Source organism: Amia ocellicauda, unplaced genomic scaffold (assembly GCF_036373705.1).
Source record: "Amia ocellicauda isolate fAmiCal2 unplaced genomic scaffold, fAmiCal2.hap1 HAP1_SCAFFOLD_80, whole genome shotgun sequence".
NCBI lineage: Eukaryota > Metazoa > Chordata > Actinopteri > Amiiformes > Amiidae > Amia > Amia ocellicauda.
The window spans coordinates 172,501-195,163 of record NW_027103006.1 but is presented as its reverse complement, the minus strand read 5'-3'; the positions used below and the strand labels follow the sequence as shown (position 1 = coordinate 195,163).

Sequence of the window (22,663 nt, the reverse complement as noted above, 5' to 3'; positions counted from 1 at the left end):
ACATTTGACAAACTATGGTGAGGGGGTAAGAAAACACACAAATCCAGCAGCTCCTGTATTTCAATACACCAGAACCCAATATTATTGGCGAGTCGGGTAGTCCATCATCACAGTTCGAGGGCAGGCATCATTTCAGTAATTTCATCCCGTTGCATTCACATCCGTGCCTTGAATGAGATTGAATGTGATCTTTGCTCTCAAGTATGTTTCCAAGTTTTACACTTTCGTGCTTTGCATGAATGGGAATGGAACCGTGTGTGTTGAATGAGTCTCCTTGTGAGCACTGAACTTTGTGTGGTGGAGTTCCTTTTTGTGTTGCTGTAATTGTGTCATTTCTTGATGAGAAAGATTAGGCAACATTGAGTCACTTCTAGCCATGATGCTCAATTAATTTACGAATGTACCCTAGTTACTAGGGACCGTTTACGTTGGAGATCAAGATCTATTGTATGCCTGTGTATTTGGGGAAGTAAAATCTGAAATAATGATGAAATTGTGTGTATCCAAAGTTAAAACTCGTGATTTGTCGCCCTCTGGTGTGTAAAAGGTGCAAAAGCTTACAGCACCTGGTATTCCCAGGCGGTCTCCCATCCAAGTACTGACCAGGCCCGAGCCTGCCTGGCTTCCGAGATCGGTCGAGATCGGGCGTATTCAGGCTAGTATGGCCGTAAGCCAGGGAGGCTGTCCCTGACGCTCTACTTAAAGGGAAGGCAATATCCGTTTCTGCCGTTCATACTTACAGTTGAACTGTCTCTCTACTCTAAAGCCCGGGACACACCAGCGCGCCGCAGACAGTCCCTGCTAACTCGCCACGTTGTGGCAACGTTGTGGCAACGTTGTGCGTTTGCTGGGGTGCCACACCAGACCGGAACTATATTTTACAAAACGAACACATTGTCTTGATAAAACAGCTGTAATTGAGTGCCTGACACGCCAGTCAAACGCAATCTTGAGAAGGTGTGTATTTCAGTAAGGATTTCAATTGACATGCAGTATGAAACTGAAAGGAGGTTGCATCACTATGATGCATAACATTGCATGTATTGTATTTTCAAGTGTGTGCATTCATCCTGTTGTCATTTTGTTTTGAAAGCAGAAGAATCATTCAACAGGTTGCTGAGACAAATGTAAACCAGTAAAACATATGAAGAGAAACAAACCTTGAATATAAGTTCAGTTGTTTAAACATTTGACAAACTATGGTGAGGGGGTAAGAAAACACACAAATCCAGCAGCTCCTGTATTTCAATACACCAGAACCCAATATTATTGGCGAGTCGGGTAGTCCATCATCACAGTTCGAGGGCAGGCATCATTTCAGTAATTTCATCCCGTTGCATTCACATCCGTGCCTTGAATGAGATTGAATGTGATCTTTGCTCTCAAGTATGTTCCCAAGTTTTACACTTTCGTGCTTTGCATGAATGGGAATGGAACCGTGTGTGTTGAATGAGTCTCCTTGTGAGCACTGAACTTTGTGTGGTGGAGTTCCTTTTTGTGTTGCTGTAATTGTGTCATTTCTTGATGAGAAAGATTAGGCAACATTGAGTCACTTCTAGCCATGATGCTCAATTAATTTACGAATGTACCCTAGTTACTAGGGACCGTTTACGTTGGAGATCAAGATCTATTGTATGCCTGTGTATTTGGGGAAGTAAAATCTGAAATAATGATGAAATTGTGTGTATCCAAAGTTAAAACTCGTGATTTGTCGCCCTCTGGTGTGTAAAAGGTGCAAAAGCTTACAGCACCTGGTATTCCCAGGCGGTCTCCCATCCAAGTACTGACCAGGCCCGAGGCTGCCTGGCTTCCGAGATCGGTCGAGATCGGGCGTATTCAGGCTAGTATGGCCGTAAGCCAGGGAGGCTGTCCCTGACGCTCTACTTAAAGGGAAGGCAATATCCGTTTCTGCCGATCATACTTACAGTTGAACTGTCTCTCTACTCTAAAGCCCGGGACACACCAGCGCGCCGCAGACAGTCCCTGCTAACACGCCACGTTGAGGCAACGTTGTGGCAACGTTGTGCGTTAGTTGGGGTGCCACACCAGACCGGAACTATATTTTACAAAACGAACACATTGTCTTGATAAAACAGCTGTAATTGAGTGCCTGACACGCCAGTCAAGCGCAATCTTGAGAAGGTGTGCATTTCAGTAAGGATTTCAATTGACATGCAGTATGAAACTGAAAGGAGGTTGCATCACTATGATGCATAACATTGCATGTATTGTATTTTCAAGTGTGTGCATTCATCCTGTTGTCATTTTGTTTTGAAAGCAGAAGAATCATTCAACAGGTTGCTGAGACAAATGTAAACCAGTAAAACATATGAAGAGAAACAAACCTTGAATATAAGTTCAGTTGTTTAAACATTTGACAAACTATGGTGAGGGGGTAAGAAAACACACAAATCCAGCAGCTCCTGTATTTCAATACACCAGAACCCAATATTATTGGCGAGTCGGGTAGTCCATCATCACAGTTCGAGGGCAGGCATCATTTCAGTAATTTCATCCCGTTGCATTCACATCCGTGCCTTGAATGAGATTGAATGTGATCTTTGCTCTCAAGTATGTTTCCAAGTTTTAAACTTTCGTGCTTTGCATGAATGGGAATGGAACCGTGTGTGTTGAATGAGTCTCCTTGTGAGCACTGAACTTTGTGTGGTGGAGTTCCTTTTTGTGTTGCTGTAATTGTGTCATTTCTTGATGAGAAAGATTAGGCAACATTGAGTCACTTCTAGCCATGATGCTCAATTAATTTACGAATGTACCCTGGTTACTAGGGACCGTTTACGTTGGAGATCAAGATCTATTGTATGCCTGTGTATTTGGGGAAGTAAAATCTGAAATAATGATGAAATTGTGTGTATCCAAAGTTAAAACTCGTGATTTGTCGCCCTCTGGTGTGTAAAAGGTGCAAAAGCTTACAGCACCTGGTATTCCCAGGCGGTCTCCCATCCAAGTACTGACCAGGCCCGAGCCTGCCTGGCTTCCGAGATCGGTCGAGATCGGGCGTATTCAGGCTAGTATGGCCGTAAGCCAGGGAGGCTGTCCCTGACGCTCTACTTAAAGGGAAGGCAATATCCGTTTCTGCCGTTCATACTTACAGTTGAACTGTCTCTCTACTCTAAAGCCCGGGACACACCAACGCGCCGCAGACAGTCCCTGCTAACTCGCCACGTTGTGGCAACGTTGTGGCAACGTTGTGCGTTTGCTGGGGTGCCACACCAGACCGGAACTATATTTTACAAAACGAACACATTGTCTTGATAAAACAGCTGTAATTGAGTGCCTGACACGCCAGTCAAGCGCAATCTTGAGAAGGTGTGCATTTCAGTAAGGATTTCAATTGACATGCAGTATGAAACTGAAAGGAGGTTGCATCACTATGATGCATAACATTGCATGTATTGTATTTTCAAATGTGTGCATTCATCCTGTTGTCATTTTGTTTTGAAAGCATAAGAATCATTCAACAGGTTGCTGAGACAAATGTAAACCAGTAAAACATATGAAGAGAAACAAACCTTGAATATAAGTTCAGTTGTTTAAACATTTGACAAACTATGGTGAGGGGGTAAGAAAACACACAAATCCAGCAGCTCCTGTACTTCAATACACCAGAAGCCAATATTATTGGTGAGTCGGGTAGTCCATCATCACAGTTCGAGGGCAGGCATCATTTCAGTAATTTCATCCCGTTGCATTCACATCCGTGCCTTGAATGAGGTTGAATGTGATCTTTGCTCTCAAGTATGTTCCCAAGTTTTACACTTTCGTGCTTTGCATGAATGGGAATGGAACCGTGTGTGTTGAATGAGGCTCCTTGTGAGCACTGAACTTTGTCCGGTGGAGTTCCTTTTTGTGTTGCTGTAATTGTGTCATTTCTTGATGAGAAAGATTAGGCAACATTTAGTCACTTCTAGCCATGATGCTCAATTTATTTACGAATGTACCCTAGTTACTAGGGACCGTTTACGTTGGAGAACAAGATCTATTGTATGCCTGTGTATTTGGGGAAGTAAAATCTGAAATAATGATGAAATTGTGTGTATCCAAAGTTAAAACTCGTGATTTGTCGCCCTCTGGTGTGTAAAAGGTGCAAAAGCTTACAGCACCTGGTATTCCCAGGCGGTCTCCCATCCAAGTACCGACCAGGCCCGAGCCTGCTTGGCTTCGGAGATCGGACGAGATCGGGCGTATTCAGGCTAGTATGGCCGTAAGCCAGGGAGGCTGTCCCTGATGCTGTACTTAAAGGGAAGGCAATATCCGTTTCTGCCGTTCATACTTACAGTTGAACTGTCTCTCTACTCTAAAGCCCGGGACACAGCAGCGCGCCGCAGACAGTCCCTGCTAACACGCCACGTTGTGGCAACATTGTGGCAACGTTGTGCGTTAGCTGGGGTGCCACACCAGACCGGAACTATATTTTACAAAAAAAACACATTGTCTTGATAAAACAGCTGTAATTGAGTGCCTGACACGCCAGTCAAGCGCAATCTTGAGAAGGTGTGCATTTCAGTAAGGATTTCAATTGACATGCAGTATGAAACTGAAAGGAGGTTGCATCACTATGATGCATAACATTGCATGTATTGTATTTTCAAGTGTGTGCATTCATCCTGTTGTCATTTTGTTTTGAAAGCAGAAGAATCATTCAACAGGTTGCTGAGACAAATGTAAACCAGTAAAACATATGAAGAGAAACAAACCTTGAATATAAGTTCAGTTGTTTAAACATTTGACAAACTATGGTGAGGGGGTAAGAAAACACACAAATCCAGCAGCTCCTGTATTTCAATACACCAGAACCCAATATTATTGGCGAGTCGGGTAGTCCATCATCACAGTTCGAGGGCAGGCATCATTTCAGTAATTTCATCCCGTTGCATTCACATCCGTGCCTTGAATGAGATTGAATGTGATCTTTGCTCTCAAGTATGTTCCCAAGTTTTACACTTTCGTGCTTTGCATGAATGGGAATGGAACCGTGTGTGTTGAATGAGGCTCCTTGTGAGCACTGAACTTTGTCCGGTGGAGTTCCTTTTTGTGTTGCTGTAATTGTGTCATTTCTCGATGAGAAAGATTAGGCAACATTTAGTCACTTCTAGCCATGATGCTCAATTTATTTACGAATGTACACTAGTTACTAGGGACCGTTTACGTTGGAGAACAAGATCTATTGTATGCCTGTGTATTTGGGGAAGTCAAATCTGAAATAATGATGAAATTGCGTGTATCCAAAGTTAAAACTCGTGATTTGTCGCCCTCTGGTGTGTAAAAGATGCAAAAGCTTACAGCACCTGGTATTCCCAGGCGGTCTCCCATCCAAGTACTGACCAGGCCCGAGCCTGCTTAGCTTCCGAGATCGGACGAGATCGGGCGTATTCAGGCTAGTATGGCCGTAAGCCAGGGAAGCTGTCCCTGACGCTCTACTTAAAGGGAAGGCAATATCCGTTTCTTCCGCTCATACTTGCAATTGAACTGTCTCTCTACTCTAAAGTCCGGGACACACCAGCGCGCCGCAGACAGTCCCTGCTAACACGAAACGTTGTGGCAACGTTGTGCGTTAGCTGGGGTGCCACACCAGACCGGAACTATATATTACAAAACGAACACATTGTCTTGATAAAACAGCTGTAATTGAGTGCCTGACACGCCAGTCAAGCGCAATCTTGATAAGGTGTGCATTTCAGTAAGGATTTCAATTGACATGCAGTATGAAACTGAAAGGAGGTTGCATCACTATGATGCATAACATTGCATGTATTGTATTTTCAAGTGTGTGCATTCATCCTGTTGTCATTTTGTTTTGAAAGCAGAAGAATCATTCAACAGGTTGCTGAGACAAATGTAAACCAGTAAAACATATGAAGAGAAACAAACCTTGAATATAAGTTCAGTTGTTTAAACATTTGACAAACTATGGTGAGGGGGTAAGAAAACACACAAATCCAGCAGCTCCTGTATTTCAATACACCAGAACCCAATATTATTGGCGAGTCGGGTAGTCCATCATCACAGTTCGAGGGCAGGCATCATTTCAGTAATTTCATCCCGTTGCATTCACATCCGTGCCTTGAATGAGATTGTATGTGATCATTGCTCTCAAGTATGTTCCCAAGTTTTACACTTTCGTGCTTTGCATGAATGGGAATGGAACCGTGTGTGTTGAATGAAGCTCCTTGTGAGCACTGAACTTTGTCCGGTGGAGTTCCTTTTTGTGTTGCTGTAATTGTGTCATTTCTCGATGAGAAAGATTAGGCAACATTTAGTCACTTCTAGCCATGATGCTCAATTTATTTACGAATGTACCCTAGTTACTAGGGACCGTTTACGTTGGAGAACAAGATCTATTGTATGCCTGTGTATTTGGGGAAGTCAAATCTGAAATAATGATGAAATTGCTTGTATCCAAAGTTAAAACTCGTGATTTGTCGCCCTCTGGTGTGTAAAAGATGCAAAAGCTTACAGCACCTGGTATTCCCAGGCGGTCTCCCATCCAAGTACTGACCAGGCCCGAGCCTGCTTAGCTTCCGAGATCGGACGAGATCTGGCGTATTCAGGCTAGTATGGCCGTAAGCCGGGGAGGCTGTCCCTGACGCTCTACTTAAAGGGAAGGCAATATCCGTTTCTGCCGTTCATACTTACAGTTGAACTGTCTCTCTACTCTAAAGCCCGGGACACACCAGCGCAGCCGCAGACAGTCCCTGCTAACACGCCACGTTGTGGCAACATTGTGGCAACGTTGTGCGTTAGCTGGGGTGCCACACCAGACCGGAACTATATATTACAAAACGAACACATTCTCTTGATAAAACAGCTGTAATTGAGTGCCTGACACGCCAGTCAAGCGCAATCTTGAGAAGGTGTGCATTTCAGTAAGGATTTCAATTGACATGCAGTATGAAACTGAAAGGAGGTTGCATCACTATGATGCATAACATTGCATGTATTGTATTTTCAAGTGTGTGCATTCATCCTGTTGTCATTTTGTTTTGAAAGCAGAAGAATCATTCAACAGGTTGCTGAGACAAATGTAAACCAGTAAAACATATGAAGAGAAACAAACCTTGAATATAAGTTCAGTTGTTTAAACATTTGACAAACTATGGTGAGGGGGTAAGAAAACACACAAATCCAGCAGCTCCTGTATTTCAATACACCAGAACCCAATATTATTGGCGAGTCGGGTAGTCCATCATCACAGTTCGAGGGCAGGCATCATTTCAGTAATTTCATCCCGTTGCATTCACATCCGTGCCTTGAATGAGATTGAATGTGATCTTTGCTCTCAAGTATTTTCCCAAGTTTTACACTTTCGTGCTTTGCATGAATGGGAATGGAACCGTGTGTGTTGAATGAGGCTCCTTGTGAGCACTGAACTTTGTCCGGTGGAGTTCCTTTTTGTGTTGCTGTAATTGTGTCATTTCTCGATGAGAAAGATTAGGCAACATTTAGTCACTTCTAGCCATGATGCTCAATTTATTTACGAATGTACACTAGTTACTAGGGACCGTTTACGTTGGAGAACAAGATCTATTCTATGCCTGTGTATTTGGGGAAGTCAAATCTGAAATAATGATGAAATTGCGTGTATCCAAAGTTAAAACTCGTGATTTGTCGCCCTCTGGTGTGTAAAAGATGCAAAAGCTTACAGCACCTGGTATTCCCAGGCGGTCTCCCATCCAAGTACTGACCAGGCCCGAGCCTGCTTAGCTTCCGAGATCGGACGAGATCGGGCGTATTCAGGCTAGTATGGCCGTAAGCCAGGGAGGCTGTCCCTGACGCTCTACTTAAAGGGAAGGCAATATCCGTTTCTTCCGCTCATACTTGCAATTGAACTGTCTCTCTACTCTAAAGTCCGGGACACACCAGCGCGCCGCAGACAGTCCCTGCTAACACGAAACGTTGTGGCAACGTTGTGCGTTAGCTGGGGTGCCACACCAGACCGGAACTATATATTACAAAACGAACACATTGTCTTGATAAAACAGCTGTAATTGAGTGCCTGACACGCCAGTCAAGCGCAATCTTGAGAAGGTGTGCATTTCAGTAAGGATTTCAATTGACATGCAGTATGAAACTGAAAGGAGGTTGCATCACTATGATGCATAACATTGCATGTATTGTATTTTCAAGTGTGTGCATTCATCCTGTTGTCATTTTGTTTTGAAAGCAGAAGAATCATTCAACAGGTTGCTGAGACAAATGTAAACCAGTAAAACATATGAAGAGAAACAAACCTTGAATATAAGTTCAGTTGTTTAAACATTTGACAAACTATGGTGAGGGGGTAAGAAAACACACAAATCCAGCAGCTCCTGTATTTCAATACACCAGAACCCAATATTATTGGCGAGTCGGGTAGTCCATCATCACAGTTCGAGGGCAGGCATCATTTCAGTAATTTCATCCCGTTGCATTCACATCCGTGCCTTGAATGAGATTCAATGTGATCTTTGCTCTCAAGTATGTTCCCAAGTTTTACACTTTCGTGCTTTGCATGAATGGGAATGGAACCGTGTGTGTTGAATGAAGCTCCTTGTGAGCACTGAACTTTGTCCGGTGGAGTTCCTTTTTGTGTTGCTGTAATTGTGTCATTTCTCGATGAGAAAGATTAGGCAACATTTAGTCACTTCTAGCCATGATGCTCAATTTATTTACGAATGTACCCTAGTTACTAGGGACCGTGTACGTTGGAGAACAAGATCTATTGTATGCCTGTGTATTTGGGGAAGTCAAATCTGAAATAATGATGAAATTGCGTGTATCCAAAGTTAAAACTCGTGATTTGTCGCCCTCTGGTGTGTAAAAGATGCAAAAGCTTACAGCACCTGGTATTCCCAGGCGGTCTCCCATCCAAGTACTGACCAGGCCCGAGCCTGCTTAGCTTCCGAGATCGGACGAGATCGGGCGTATTCAGGCTAGTATGGCCGTAAGCCAGGGAGGCTGTCCCTGACGCTCTACTTAAAGGGAAGGCAATATCCGTTTCTGCCGTTCATACTTACAGTTGAACTGTCTCTCTACTCTAAAGCCCGGGACACACCAGCGCGCCGCAGACAGTCCCTGCTAACACGCCACGTTGTGGCAACATTGTGGCAACGTTGTGCGTTAGCTGGGGTGCCACACCAGACCGGAACTATATATTACAAAACGAACACATTCTCTTGATAAAACAGCTGTAATTGAGTGCCTGACACGCCAGTCAAGCGCAATCTTGAGAAGGTGTGCATTTCAGTAAGGATTTCTATTGACATGCAGTATGAAACTGAAAGGAGGTTGCATCACTATGATGCATAACATTGCATGTATTGTATTTTCAAGTGTGTGCATTCATCCTGTTGTCATTTTGTTTTGAAAGCAGAAGAATCATTCAACAGGTTGCTGAGACAAATGTAAACCAGTAAAACATATGAAGAGAAACAAACCTTGAATATAAGTTCAGTTGTTTAAACATTTGACAAACTATGGTGAGGGGGTAAGAAAACACACAAATCCAGCAGCTCCTGTATTTCAATACACCAGAACCCAATATTATTGGCGAGTCGGGTAGTCCATCATCACAGTTCGAGGGCAGGCATCATTTCAGTAATTTCATCCCGTTGCATTCACATCCGTGCCTTGAATGAGATTGAATGTGATCTTTGCTCTCAAGTATGTTCCCAAGTTTTACACTTTCGTGCTTTGCATGAATGGGAATGGAACCGTGTGTGTTGAATGAGGCTCCTTGTGAGCACTGAACTTTGTCCGGTGGAGTTCCTTTTTGTGTTGCTGTAATTGTGTCATTTCTCGATGAGAAAGATTAGGCAACATTTAGTCACTTCTAGCCATGATGCTCAATTTATTTACGAATGTACCCTAGTTACTAGGGACCGTTTACGTTGGAGAACAAGATCTATTGTATGCCTGTGTATTTGGGGAAGTCAAATCTGAAATAATGATGAAATTGCGTGTATCCAAAGTTAAAACTCGTGATTTGTCGCCCTCTGGTGTGTAAAAGATGCAAAAGCTTACAGCACCTGGTATTCCCAGGCGGTCTCCCATCCAAGTACTGACCAGGCCCGAGCCTGCTTAGCTTCCGAGATCGGACGAGATCGGGCGTATTCAGGCTAGTATGGCCGTAAGCCAGGGAGGCTGTCCCTGACGCTCTACTTAAAGGGAAGGCAATATCCGTTTCTGCCGCTCATACTTGCAGTTGAACTCTCTCTCTACTCTAAAGTCCGGGACACACCAGCGCGCCGCAGACAGTCCCTGCTAACACGAAACGTTGTGGCAACGTTGTGCGTTAGCTGGGGTGCCACACCAGACCGGAACTATATATTACAAAACGAACATATTGTCTTGATAATACAGCTGTAATTGAGTGCCTGACACGCCAGTCAAGCGCAATCTTGAGAAGGTGTGCATTTCAGTAAGGATTTCAATTGACATGCAGTATGAAACTGAAAGGAGGTTGCATCACTATGATGCATAACATTGCATGTATTGTATTTTCAAGTGTGTGCATTCATCCTGTTGTCATTTTGTTTTGAAAGCAGAAGAATCATTCAACAGGTTGCTGAGACAAATGTAAACCAGTAAAACATATGAAGAGAAACAAACCTTGAATATAAGTTCAGTTGTTTAAACATTTGACAAACTATGGTGAGGGGGTAAGAAAACACACAAATCCAGCAGCTCCTGTATTTCAATACACCAGAACCCAATATTATTGGCGAGTCGGGTAGTCCATCATCACAGTTCGAGGGCAGGCATCATTTCAGTAATTTCATCCCGTTGCATTCACATCCGTGCCTTGAATGAGATTGAATGTGATCTTTGCTCTCAAGTATGTTCCCAAGTTTTACACTTTCGTGCTTTGCATGAATGGGAATGGAACCGTGTGTGTTGAATGAGGCTCCTTGTGAGCACTGATCTTTGTCCGGTGGAGTTCCTTTTTGTGTTGCTGTAATTGTGTCATTTCTCGATGAGAAAGATTAGGCAACATTTAGTCACTTCTAGCCATGATGCTCAATTTATTTACGAATGTACCCTAGTTACTAGGGACCGTTTACGTTGGAGAACAAGATCTATTGTATGCCTGTGTATTTGGGGAAGTCAAATCTGAAATAATGATGAAATTGCGTGTATCCAAAGTTAAAACTCGTGATTTGTCGCGCTCTGGTGTGTAAAAGATGCAAAAGCTTACAGCACCTGGTATTCCCAGGCGGTCTCCCATCCAAGTACTGACCAGGCCAGAGCCTGCTTAGCTTCCGAGATCGGACGAGATCGGGCGTATTCAGGCTAGTATGGCCGTAAGCCAGGGAGGCTGTCCCTGACGCTCTACTTAAAGGGAAGGCAATATCCGTTTCTGCCGTTCATACTTACAGTTGAACTGTCTCTCTACTCTAAAGCCCGGGACACACCAGCGCGCCGCAGACAGTCCCTGCTAACACGAAACGTTGTGGCAACGTTGTGCGTTAGCTGGGGTGCCACACCAGACCGGAACTATATTTTACAAAACGAACACATTTGTCTTGATAAAACAGCTGTAATTGAGTGCCTGACACGCCAGTCAAGCGCAATCTTGAGAAGGTGTGCATTTCAGTAAGGATTTCAATTGACATGCAGTATGAAACTGAAAGGAGGTTGCATCACTATGATGCATAACATTGCATGTATTGTATTTTCAAGTGTGTGCATTCATCCTGTTGTCATTTTGTTTTGAAAGCAGAAGAATCATTCAACAGGTTGCTGAGACAAATGTAAACCAGTAAAACATATGAAGAGAAACAAACCTTGAATATAAGTTCAGTTGTTTAAACATTTGACAAACTATGGTGAGGGGGTAAGAAAACACACAAATCCAGCAGCTCCTGTATTTCAATACACCAGAACCCAATATTATTGGCGAGTCGGGTAGTCCATCATCACAGTTCGAGGGCAGGCATCATTTCAGTAATTTCATCCCGTTGCATTCACATCCGTGCCTTGAATGAGATTGAATGTGATCTTTGCTCTCAAGTATGTTCCCAAGTTTTACACTTTCGTGCTTTGCATGAATGGGAATGGAACCGTGTGTGTTGAATGAGGCTCCTTGTGAGCACTGATCTTTGTCCGGTGGAGTTCCTTTTTGTGTTGCTGTAATTGTGTCATTTCTCGATGAGAAAGATTAGGCAACATTTAGTCACTTCTAGCCATGATGCTCAATTTATTTACGAATGTACCCTATTTACTAGGGACCGTTTACGTTGGAGAACAAGATCTATTGTATGCCTGTGTATTTGGGGAAGTCAAATCTGAAATAATGATGAAATTGCGTGTATCCAAAGTTAAAACTCGTGATTTGTCGCGCTCTGGTGTGTAAAAGATGCAAAAGCTTACAGCACCTGGTATTCCCAGGCGGTCTCCCATCCAAGTACTGACCAGGCCCGAGCCTGCTTAGCTTCCGAGATCGGACGAGATCGGGCGTATTCAGGCTAGTATGGCCGTAAGCCAGGGAGGCTGTCCCTGACGCTCTACTTAAAGGGAAGGCAATATCCGTTTCTGCCGTTCATACTTACAGTTGAACTGTCTCTCTACTCTAAAGCCCGGGACACACCAGCGCGCCGCAGACAGTCCCTGCTAACACGCCACGTTGTGGCAACATTGTGGCAACGTTGTGCGTTAGCTGGGGTGCCACACCAGACCGGAACTATATATTACAAAACGAACACATTGTCTTGATAATACAGCTGTAATTGAGTGCCTGACACGCCAGTCAAGCTCAATCTTGAGAAGGTGTGCATTTCAATAAGGATTTCAATTGACATACAGTATGAAACTGAAAGGAGGTTGCATCACTATGATGCATAACATTGCATGTATTGTATTTTCAAGTGTGTGCATTCATCCTGTTGTCATTTTGTTTTGAAAGCAGAAGAATCATTCAACAGGTTGCTGAGACAAATGTAAACCAGTAAAACATATGAAGAGAAACAAACCTTGAATATAAGTTCAGTTGTTTAAACATTTGACAAACTATGGTGAGGGGGTAAGAAAACACACAAATCCAGCAGCTCCTGTATTTCAATACACCAGAACCCAATATTATTGGCGAGTCGGGTAGTCCATCATCACAGTTCGAGGGCAGGCATCATTTCAGTAATTTCATCCCGTTGCATTCACATCCGTGCCTTGAATGAGATTGAATGTGATCTTTGCTCTCAAGTATGTTCCCAAGTTTTACACTTTCGTGCTTTGCATGAATGGGAATGGAACCGTGTGTGTTGAATGAGGCTCCTTGTGAGCACTGAACTTTGTCCGGTGGAGTTCCTTTTTGTGTTGCTGTAATTGTGTCATTTCTCGATGAGAAAGATTAGGCAACATTTAGTAACTTCTAGCCATGATGCTCAATTTATTTACGAATGTACCCTAGTTACTAGGGACCGTTTACGTTGGAGAACAAGATCTATTGTATGCCTGTGTATTTGGGGAAGTCAAATCTGAAATAATGATGAAATTGCGTGTATCCAAAGTTAAAACTCGTGATTTGTCGCCCTCTGGTGTGTAAAAGATGCAAAAGCTTACAGCACCTGGTATTCCCAGGCGGTCTCCCATGCAAGTACTGACCAGGCCCGAGCCTGCTTAGCTTCCGAGATCGGACGAGATCGGGCGTATTCAGGCTAGTATGGCCGTAAGCCAGGAATGCTGTCCCTGACGCTCTACTTAAAGGGAAGGCAATATCCGTTTCTGCCGTTCATACTTACAGTTGAACTGTCTCTCTACTCTAAAGCCCGGGACACACCAGCGCGCCGCAGACAGTCCCTGCTAAGACGCCACGTTGTGGCAACATTGTGGCAACGTTGTGCGTTAGCTGGGGTGCCACACCAGACCGGAACTATATTTTACAAAACGAACACATTGTCTTGATAATACAGCTGTAATTGAGTGCCTGACATGCCAGTCAAGCGCAATCTTGAGAAGGTGTGCATTTCAGTAAGGATTTCAATTGACATGCAGTATGAAACTGAAAGGAGGTTGCATCACTATGATGCATAACATTGCATGTATTGTATTTTCAAGTGTGTGCATTCATCCTGTTGTCATTTTGTTTTGAAAGCAGAAGAATCATTCAACAGGTTGCTGAGACAAATGTAAACCAGTAAAACATATGAAGAGAAACAAACCTTGAATATAAGTTCAGTTGTTTAAACATTTGACAAACTATGGTGAGGGGGTAAGAAAACACACAAATCGAGCAGCTCCTGTATTTCAATACACCAGAACCCAATATTATTGGCGAGTCGGGTAGTCCATCATCACAGTTCGAGGGCAGGCATCTTTTCAGTAATTTCATCCCGTTGCATTCACATCCGTGCCTTGAATGAGATTGAATGTGATCTTTGCTCTCAAGTATGTTCCCAAGTTTTACACTTTCGTGCTTTGCATGAATGGGAATGGAACCGTGTGTGTTGAATGAGGCTCCTTGTGAGCACTGATCTTTGTCCGGTGGAGTTCCTTTTTGTGTTGCTGTAATTGTGTCATTTCTCGATGAGAAAGATTAGGCAACATTTAGTCACTTCTAGCCATGATGCTCAATTTATTGACGAATGTACCCTAGTTACTAGGGACCGTTTACGTTGGAGAACAAGATCTATTGTATGCCTGTGTATTTGGGGAAGTCAAATCTGAAATAATGATGAAATTGCGTGTATCCAAAGTTAAAACTCGTGATTTGTCGCCCTCTGGTGTGTAAAAGATGCAAAAGCTTACAGCACCTGGTATTCCCAGGCGGTCTCCCATCCAAGTACTGACCAGGCCCGAGCCTGCTTAGCTTCCGAGATCGGACGAGATCGGGCGTATTCAGGCTAGTATGGCCGTAAGCCAGGGAGGCTGTCCCTGACGCTCTACTTAAAGGGAAGGCAATATCCGTTTCTGCCGTTCATACTTACAGTTGAACTGTCTCTCTACTCTAAAGCCCGGGACACACCAGCGCGCCGCAGACAGTCCCTGCTAACACGCCACGTTGTGGCAACATTGTGGCAACGTTGTGCGTTAGCTGGGGTGCCACACCAGACCGGAACTATATATTACAAAACGAACACATTCTCTTGATAAAACAGCTGTAATTGAGTGCCTGACACGCCAGTCAAGCGCAATCTTGAGAAGGTGTGCATTTCAGTAAGGATTTCTATTGACATGCAGTATGAAACTGAAAGGAGGTTGCATCACTATGATGCATAACATTGCATGTATTGTATTTTCAAGTGTGTGCATTCATCCTGTTGTCATTTTGTTTTGAAAGCAGAAGAATCATTCAACAGGTTGCTGAGACAAATGTAAACCAGTAAAACATATGAAGAGAAACAAACCTTGAATATAAGTTCAGTTGTTTAAACATTTGACAAACTATGGTGAGGGGGTAAGAAAACACACAAATCCAGCAGCTCCTGTATTTCAATACACCAGAACCCAATATTATTGGCGAGTCGGGTAGTCCATCATCACAGTTCGAGGGCAGGCATCATTTCAGTAATTTCATCCCGTTGCATTCACATCCGTGCCTTGAATGAGATTGAATGTGATCTTTGCTCTCAAGTATGTTCCCAAGTTTTACACTTTCGTGCTTTGCATGAATGGGAATGGAACCGTGTGTGTTGAATGAGGCTCCTTGTGAGCACTGAACTTTGTCCGGTGGAGTTCCTTTTTGTGTTGCTGTAATTGTGTCATTTCTCGATGAGAAAGATTAGGCAACATTTAGTCACTTCTAGCCATGATGCTCAATTTATTTACGAATGTACCCTAGTTACTAGGGACCGTTTACGTTGGAGAACAAGATCTATTGTATGCCTGTGTATTTGGGGAAGTCAAATCTGAAATAATGATGAAATTGCGTGTATCCAAAGTTAAAACTCGTGATTTGTCGCCCTCTGGTGTGTAAAAGATGCAAAAGCTTACAGCACCTGGTATTCCCAGGCGGTCTCCCATCCAAGTACTGACCAGGCCCGAGCCTGCTTAGCTTCCGAGATCGGGCGCATTCAGGCTAGTATGGCCGTAAGCCAGGGAGGCTGTCCCTGACGCTCTACTTAAAGGGAAGGCAATATCCGTTTCTGCCGCTCATACTTACAGTTGAACTGTCTCTCTACTCTAAAGCCCGGGACACACCAGCGCGCCGCAGACAGTCCCTGCTAACACGCCACGTTGTGGCAACATTGTGGCAACGTTGTGCGTTAGCTGGGGTGCCACACCAGACCGGAACTATATATTACAAAACGAACACATTCTCTTGATAAAACAGCTGTAATTGAGTGCCTGACACGCCAGTCAAGCGCAATCTTGAGAAGGTGTGCATTTCAGTAAGGATTTCTATTGACATGCAGTATGAAACTGAAAGGAGGTTGCATCACTATGATGCATAACATTGCATGTATTGTATTTTCAAGTGTGTGCATTCATCCTGTTGTCATTTTGTTTTGAAAGCAGAAGAATCATTCAACAGGTTGCTGAGACAAATGTAAACCAGTAAAACATATGAAGAGAAACAAACCTTGAATATAAGTTCAGTTGTTTAAACATTTGACAAACTATGGTGAGGGGGTAAGAAAACACACAAATCCAGCAGCTCCTGTATTTCAATACACCAGAACCCAATATTATTGGCGAGTCGGGTAGTCCATCATCACAGTTCGAGGGCAGGCATCATTTCAGTAATTTCATCCCGTTGCATTCACATCCGTGCCTTGAATGAGATTGAATGTGATCTTTGCTCTCAAGTATGTTCCCAAGTTTTACACTTTCGTGCTTTGCATGAATGGGAATGGAACCGTGTGTGTTGAATGAGGCTCCTTGTGAGCACTGAACTTTGTCCGGTGGAGTTCCTTTTTGTGTTGCTGTAATTGTGTCATTTCTCGATGAGAAAGATTAGGCAACATTTAGTCACTTCTAGCCATGATGCTCAATTTATTTACGAATGTACCCTAGTTACTAGGGACCGTTTACGTTGGAGAACAAGATCTATTGTATGCCTGTGTATTTGGGGAAGTCAAATCTGAAATAATGATGAAATTGCGTGTATCCAAAGTTAAAACTCGTGATTTGTCGCCCTCTGGTGTGTAAAAGATGCAAAAGCTTACAGCACCTGGTATTCCCAGGCGGTCTCCCATCCAAGTACTGACCAGGCCCGAGCCTGCTTAGCTTCCGAGATCGGACGAGATCGGGCGTATTCAGGCTAGTATGGCCGTAAGCCAGGGAGGCTGTCCCTGACGCTCTACTTAAAGGGAAGGCAATATCCGTTTCTGCCGCTCATACTTGCAGTTGAACTCTCTCTCTACTCTAAAGTCCGGGACACACCAGCGCGCCGCAGACAGTCCCTGCTAACACGAAACGTTGTGGCAACGTTGTGCGTTAGCTGGGGTGCCACACCAGACCGGAACTATATATTACAAAACGAACATATTGTCTTGATAATACAGCTGTAATTGAGTGCCTGACACGCCAGTCAAGCGCAATCTTGAGAAGGTGTGCATTTCAGTAAGGATTTCAATTGACATGCAGTATGAAACTGAAAGGAGGTTGCATCACTATGATGCATAACATTGCATGTATTGTATTTTCAAGTGTGTGCATTCATCCTGTTGTCATTTTGTTTTGAAAGCAGAAGAATCATTCAACAGGTTGCTGAGACAAATGTAAACCAGTAAAACATATGAAGAGAAACAAACCTTGAATATAAGTTCAGTTGTTTAAACATTTGACAAACTATGGTGAGGGGGTAAGAAAACACACAAATCCAGCAGCTCCTGTATTTCAATACACCAGAACCCAATATTATTGGCGAGTCGGGTAGTCCATCATCACAGTTCGAGGGCAGGCATCATTTCAGTAATTTCATCCCGTTGCATTCACATCCGTGCCTTGAATGAGATTGAATGTGATCTTTGCTCTCAAGTATGTTCCCAAGTTTTACACTTTCGTGCTTTGCATGAATGGGAATGGAACCGTGTGTGTTGAATGAGGCTCCTTGTGAGCACTGATCTTTGTCCGGTGGAGTTCCTTTTTGTGTTGCTGTAATTGTGTCATTTCTCGATGAGAAAGATTAGGCAACATTTAGTCACTTCTAGCCATGATGCTCAATTTATTTACGAATGTACCCTATTTACTAGGGACCGTTTACGTTGGAGAACAAGATCTATTGTATGCCTGTGTATTTGGGGAAGTCAAATCTGAAATAATGATGAAATTGCGTGTATCCAAAGTTAAAACTCGTGATTTGTCGCGCTCTGGTGTGTAAAAGATGCAAAAGCTTACAGCACCTGGTATTCCCAGGCGGTCTCCCATCCAAGTACTGACCAGGCCCGAGCCTGCTTAGCTTCCGAGATCGGACGAGATCGGGCGTATTCAGGCTAGTATGGCCGTAAGCCAGGGAGGCTGTCCCTGACGCTCTACTTAAAGGGAAGGCAATATCCGTTTCTGCCGTTCATACTTACAGTTGAACTGTCTCTCTACTCTAAAGCCCGGGACACACCAGCGCGCCGCAGACAGTCCCTGCTAACACGAAACGTTGTGGCAACGTTGTGCGTTAGCTGGGGTGCCACACCAGACCGGAACTATATTTTACAAAACGAACACATTTGTCTTGATAAAACAGCTGTAATTGAGTGCCTGACACGCCAGTCAAGCGCAATCTTGAGAAGGTGTGCATTTCAGTAAGGATTTCAATTGACATGCAGTATGAAACTGAAAGGAGGTTGCATCACTATGATGCATAACATTGCATGTATTGTATTTTCAAGTGTGTGCATTCATCCTGTTGTCATTTTGTTTTGAAAGCAGAAGAATCATTCAACAGGTTGCTGAGACAAATGTAAACCAGTAAAACATATGAAGAGAAACAAACCTTGAATATAAGTTCAGTTGTTTAAACATTTGACAAACTATGGTGAGGGGGTAAGAAAACACACAAATCCAGCAGCTCCTGTATTTCAATACACCAGAACCCAATATTATTGGCGAGTCGGGTAGTCCATCATCACAGTTCGAGGGCAGGCATCATTTCAGTAATTTCATCCCGTTGCATTCACATCCGTGCCTTGAATGAGATTGAATGTGATCTTTGCTCTCAAGTATGTTCCCAAGTTTTACACTTTCGTGCTTTGCATGAATGGGAATGGAACCGTGTGTGTTGAATGAGGCTCCTTGTGAGCACTGATCTTTGTCCGGTGGAGTTCCTTTTTGTGTTGCTGTAATTGTGTCATTTCTCGATGAGAAAGATTAGGCAACATTTAGTCACTTCTAGCCATGATGCTCAATTTATTTACGAATGTACCCTATTTACTAGGGACCGTTTACGTTGGAGAACAAGATCTATTGTATGCCTGTGTATTTGGGGAAGTCAAATCTGAAATAATGATGAAATTGCGTGTATCCAAAGTTAAAACTCGTGATTTGTCGCGCTCTGGTGTGTAAAAGATGCAAAAGCTTACAGCACCTGGTATTCCCAGGCGGTCTCCCATCCAAGTACTGACCAGGCCCGAGCCTGCTTAGCTTCCGAGATCGGACGAGATCGGGCGTATTCAGGCTAGTATGGCCGTAAGCCAGGGAGGCTGTCCCTGACGCTCTACTTAAAGGGAAGGCAATATCCGTTTCTGCCGTTCATACTTACAGTTGAACTGTCTCTCTACTCTAAAGCCCGGGACACACCAGCGCGCCGCAGACAGTCCCTGCTAACACGCCACGTTGTGGCAACATTGTGGCAACGTTGTGCGTTAGCTGGGGTGCCACACCAGACCGGAACTATATATTACAAAACGAACACATTGTCTTGATAATACAGCTGTAATTGAGTGCCTGACACGCCAGTCAAGCTCAATCTTGAGAAGGTGTGCATTTCAATAAGGATTTCAATTGACATACAGTATGAAACTGAAAGGAGGTTGCATCACTATGATGCATAACATTGCATGTATTGTATTTTCAAGTGTGTGCATTCATCCTGTTGTCATTTTGTTTTGAAAGCAGAAGAATCATTCAACAGGTTGCTGAGACAAATGTAAACCAGTAAAACATATGAAGAGAAACAAACCTTGAATATAAGTTCAGTTGTTTAAACATTTGACAAACTATGGTGAGGGGGTAAGAAAACACACAAATCCAGCAGCTCCTGTATTTCAATACACCAGAACCCAATATTATTGGCGAGTCGGGTAGTCCATCATCACAGTTCGAGGGCAGGCATCATTTCAGTAATTTCATCCCGTTGCAATCACATCCGTGCCTTGAATGAGATTGAATGTGATCTTTGCTCTCAAGTATGTTCCCAAGTTTTACACTTTCGTGCTTTGCATGAATGGGAATGGAACCGTGTGTGTTGAATGAGGCTCCTTGTGAGCACTGAACTTTGTCCGGTGGAGTTCCTTTTTGTGTTGCTGTAATTGTGTCATTTCTCGATGAGAAAGATTAGGCAACATTTAGTAACTTCTAGCCATGATGCTCAATTTATTTACGAATGTACCCTAGTTACTAGGGACCGTTTACGTTGGAGAACAAGATCTATTGTATGCCTGTGTATTTGGGGAAGTCAAATCTGAAATAATGATGAAATTGCGTGTATCCAAAGTTAAAACTCGTGATTTGTCGCCCTCTGGTGTGTAAAAGATGCAAAAGCTTACAGCACCTGGTATTCCCAGGCGGTCTCCCATGCAAGTACTGACCAGGCCCGAGCCTGCTTAGCTTCCGAGATCGGACGAGATCGGGCGTATTCAGGCTAGTATGGCCGTAAGCCAGGAATGCTGTCCCTGACGCTCTACTTAAAGGGAAGGCAATATCCGTTTCTGCCGTTCATACTTACAGTTGAACTGTCTCTCTACTCTAAAGCCCGGGACACACCAGCGCGCCGCAGACAGTCCCTGCTAAGACGCCACGTTGTGGCAACATTGTGGCAACGTTGTGCGTTAGCTGGGGTGCCACACCAGACCGGAACTATATTTTACAAAACGAACACATTGTCTTGATAATACAGCTGTAATTGAGTGCCTGACATGCCAGTCAAGCGCAATCTTGAGAAGGTGTGCATTTCAGTAAGGATTTCAATTGACATGCAGTATGAAACTGAAAGGAGGTTGCATCACTATGATGCATAACATTGCATGTATTGTATTTTCAAGTGTGTGCATTCATCCTGTTGTCATTTTGTTTTGAAAGCAGAAGAATCATTCAACAGGTTGCTGAGACAAATGTAAACCAGTAAAACATATGAAGAGAAACAAACCTTGAATATAAGTTCAGTTGTTTAAACATTTGACAAACTATGGTGAGGGGGTAAGAAAACACACAAATCCAGCAGCTCCTGTATTTCAATACACCAGAACCCAATATTATTGGCGAGTCGGGTAGTCCATCATCACAGTTCGAGGGCAGGCATCTTTTCAGTAATTTCATCCCGTTGCATTCACATCCGTGCCTTGAATGAGATTGAATGTGATCTTTGCTCTCAAGTATGTTCCCAAGTTTTACACTTTCGTGCTTTGCATGAATGGGAATGGAACCGTGTGTGTTGAATGAGGCTCCTTGTGAGCACTGATCTTTGTCCGGTGGAGTTCCTTTTTGTGTTGCTGTAATTGTGTCATTTCTCGATGAGAAAGATTAGGCAACATTTAGTCACTTCTAGCCATGATGCTCAATTTATTTACGAATGTACCCTAGTTACTAGGGACCGTTTACGTTGGAGAACAAGATCTATTGTTTGCCTGTGTATTTGGGGAAGTCAAATCTGAAATAATGATGAAATTGCGTGTATCCAAAGTTAAAACTCGTGATTTGTCGCGCTCTGGTGTGTAAAAGATGCAAAAGCTTACAGCACCTGGTATTCCCAGGCGGTCTCCCATCCAAGTACTGACCAGGCCCGAGCCTGCTTAGCTTCCGAGATCGGACGAGATCGGGCGTATTCAGGCTAGTATGGCCGTGAGCCAGGGAGCCTGTCCCTGACGCTCTATTTAAAGGGATGGCAATATCCGTTTCTGCCGTTCATACTTACAGTTGAACTGTCTCTCTACTCTAAAGCCCGGGACACACCAGCGCGCCGCAGACAGTCCCTGCTAATATGCCACGTTGTGGCAACGTTGTGCGTTAGCTGGGGTGCCACACCAGACCGGAACTATATTTTACAAAACGAACACATTTGTCTTGATAAAACAGCTGTAATTGAGTGCCTGACACGCCAGTCAAGCGCAATCTTGAGAAGGTGTGCATTTCAGTAAGGATTTCAATTGACGTGCAGTATGAAACTGAAAGGAGGTTGCATCACTATGATGCATAACATTGCATGTATTGTATTTTCAAGTGTGTGCATTCATCCTGTTGTCATTTTGTTTTGAAAGCAGAAGAATCATTCAACAGGTTGCTGAGACAAATGTAAACCAGTAAAACATATGAAGAGAAACAAACCTTGAATATAAGTTCAGTTGTTTAAACATTTGACAAACTATGGTGAGGGGGTAAGAAAACACACAAATCCAGCAGCTCCTGTATTTCAATACACCAGAACCCAATATTATTGGCGAGTCGGGTAGTCCATCATCACAGTTCGAGGGCAGGCATCATTTCAGTAATTTCATCCCGTTGCATTCACATCCGTGCCTTGAATGAGATTGAATGTGATCTTTGCTCTCAAGTATGTTCCCAAGTTTTACACTTTCGTGCT

General features: G+C 43.6%; 18 non-coding genes and 1 pseudogene across 18 annotated transcripts; all 19 read right to left on the bottom strand.

Moving 5' to 3' along the window:
- Positions 1-554: 554 nt before the first annotated feature.
- LOC136743695 (5S ribosomal RNA) lies at positions 555-673 on the bottom strand. Its single transcript, XR_010815749.1, has one exon. It is a non-coding gene; the product is annotated as a 5S ribosomal RNA (ribosomal RNA).
- A 1,066-nt stretch (positions 674-1,739) lies between these two features.
- On the bottom strand, positions 1,740-1,858 carry LOC136743716 (5S ribosomal RNA). Its single transcript, XR_010815768.1, has one exon. It is a non-coding gene; the product is annotated as a 5S ribosomal RNA (ribosomal RNA).
- A 1,066-nt stretch (positions 1,859-2,924) lies between these two features.
- Positions 2,925-3,043, bottom strand: LOC136743694 (5S ribosomal RNA). Its single transcript, XR_010815748.1, has one exon. It is a non-coding gene; the product is annotated as a 5S ribosomal RNA (ribosomal RNA).
- Positions 3,044-4,109: 1,066 nt separating this feature from the next.
- On the bottom strand, positions 4,110-4,228 carry LOC136743692 (5S ribosomal RNA). Its single transcript, XR_010815746.1, has one exon. It is a non-coding gene; the product is annotated as a 5S ribosomal RNA (ribosomal RNA).
- A 1,066-nt stretch (positions 4,229-5,294) lies between these two features.
- On the bottom strand, positions 5,295-5,413 carry LOC136743409 (5S ribosomal RNA). The gene has a single exon (XR_010815473.1). It is a non-coding gene; the product is annotated as a 5S ribosomal RNA (ribosomal RNA).
- Positions 5,414-6,468: 1,055 nt separating this feature from the next.
- LOC136743607 (5S ribosomal RNA) lies at positions 6,469-6,587 on the bottom strand. Its single transcript, XR_010815662.1, has one exon. It is a non-coding gene; the product is annotated as a 5S ribosomal RNA (ribosomal RNA).
- Positions 6,588-7,654: 1,067 nt separating this feature from the next.
- On the bottom strand, positions 7,655-7,773 carry LOC136743408 (5S ribosomal RNA). The gene has a single exon (XR_010815472.1). It is a non-coding gene; the product is annotated as a 5S ribosomal RNA (ribosomal RNA).
- Positions 7,774-8,828: 1,055 nt separating this feature from the next.
- Positions 8,829-8,947, bottom strand: LOC136743407 (5S ribosomal RNA). Its single transcript, XR_010815471.1, has one exon. It is a non-coding gene; the product is annotated as a 5S ribosomal RNA (ribosomal RNA).
- Positions 8,948-10,013: 1,066 nt separating this feature from the next.
- On the bottom strand, positions 10,014-10,132 carry LOC136743406 (5S ribosomal RNA). Its single transcript, XR_010815470.1, has one exon. It is a non-coding gene; the product is annotated as a 5S ribosomal RNA (ribosomal RNA).
- Positions 10,133-11,187: 1,055 nt separating this feature from the next.
- Positions 11,188-11,306, bottom strand: LOC136743521 (5S ribosomal RNA). Its single transcript, XR_010815580.1, has one exon. It is a non-coding gene; the product is annotated as a 5S ribosomal RNA (ribosomal RNA).
- Positions 11,307-12,362: 1,056 nt separating this feature from the next.
- Positions 12,363-12,481, bottom strand: LOC136743405 (5S ribosomal RNA). The gene has a single exon (XR_010815469.1). It is a non-coding gene; the product is annotated as a 5S ribosomal RNA (ribosomal RNA).
- A 1,066-nt stretch (positions 12,482-13,547) lies between these two features.
- On the bottom strand, positions 13,548-13,666 carry LOC136743549 (5S ribosomal RNA). Its single transcript, XR_010815607.1, has one exon. It is a non-coding gene; the product is annotated as a 5S ribosomal RNA (ribosomal RNA).
- Positions 13,667-14,732: 1,066 nt separating this feature from the next.
- LOC136743403 (5S ribosomal RNA) lies at positions 14,733-14,851 on the bottom strand. The gene has a single exon (XR_010815467.1). It is a non-coding gene; the product is annotated as a 5S ribosomal RNA (ribosomal RNA).
- A 1,066-nt stretch (positions 14,852-15,917) lies between these two features.
- On the bottom strand, positions 15,918-16,026 carry LOC136743718 (uncharacterized; annotated as a pseudogene).
- Positions 16,027-17,092: 1,066 nt separating this feature from the next.
- LOC136743402 (5S ribosomal RNA) lies at positions 17,093-17,211 on the bottom strand. The gene has a single exon (XR_010815466.1). It is a non-coding gene; the product is annotated as a 5S ribosomal RNA (ribosomal RNA).
- Positions 17,212-18,266: 1,055 nt separating this feature from the next.
- LOC136743401 (5S ribosomal RNA) lies at positions 18,267-18,385 on the bottom strand. Its single transcript, XR_010815465.1, has one exon. It is a non-coding gene; the product is annotated as a 5S ribosomal RNA (ribosomal RNA).
- A 1,056-nt stretch (positions 18,386-19,441) lies between these two features.
- On the bottom strand, positions 19,442-19,560 carry LOC136743400 (5S ribosomal RNA). The gene has a single exon (XR_010815464.1). It is a non-coding gene; the product is annotated as a 5S ribosomal RNA (ribosomal RNA).
- Positions 19,561-20,626: 1,066 nt separating this feature from the next.
- On the bottom strand, positions 20,627-20,745 carry LOC136743547 (5S ribosomal RNA). Its single transcript, XR_010815606.1, has one exon. It is a non-coding gene; the product is annotated as a 5S ribosomal RNA (ribosomal RNA).
- A 1,066-nt stretch (positions 20,746-21,811) lies between these two features.
- LOC136743595 (5S ribosomal RNA) lies at positions 21,812-21,930 on the bottom strand. The gene has a single exon (XR_010815651.1). It is a non-coding gene; the product is annotated as a 5S ribosomal RNA (ribosomal RNA).
- Positions 21,931-22,663: the final 733 nt, after the last annotated feature.